Raw genomic sequence first — 683 nt, forward strand, 5'->3', positions numbered from 1 at the left:
ATATAAGCGCATACATCCTTTCTTAATGCGACTTTTTTTTTTCCTTCTGCTAACTTGTAGTCTTCTACCGAAGTCTATTGGAATTTCACCGTTTCACCGCAAACAAGCCTGCAGTGAAACTGTACAACGCCAACTTAATATTTTCCCCTGTATTTCTTCTCTGTCTTTAAATCTTTTTGACTCACAATGCATGATTCTCTGTTCCCCCTCCCTCTCTCTCTGTTTCATTTTACCACTCTATCTCTCTGCAACTCTCACTGATTCTCTCACTATGACATCTCTGGTTTTGTTTAGTTCTCAGTATTCTTAATTTCCTACTAGCCCATCAAACATTTACAGCACAACTGCAGCAGCGACTGATCAATATTATATTATATACAGAACAGTAGTAATTGCTAGGTCGAAATTCGATTAGTTATCTACTTAATGTCGAATTTCTACTCCTCGCCCTTTTTTGTTCAGCATCATTATATGCAAGTTAAACACGCCATTTACAAAATACTACAAAATAGCTATCTGTTTCAATCTTGTATTTATCATAATAATGCACCATATATAGTCACTGTTATAACATGATCAGTTATAGCAGAACGCAGTTAACGTATGAGAAGACCTGCCACGGATATACATAGATACATACATATATACGTGTATGTGTATGTATATATATATATATATATATA

This window comes from Octopus bimaculoides, chromosome 12, assembly GCF_001194135.2.
Source record: "Octopus bimaculoides isolate UCB-OBI-ISO-001 chromosome 12, ASM119413v2, whole genome shotgun sequence".
NCBI classification, from domain to species: domain Eukaryota; kingdom Metazoa; phylum Mollusca; class Cephalopoda; order Octopoda; family Octopodidae; genus Octopus; species Octopus bimaculoides.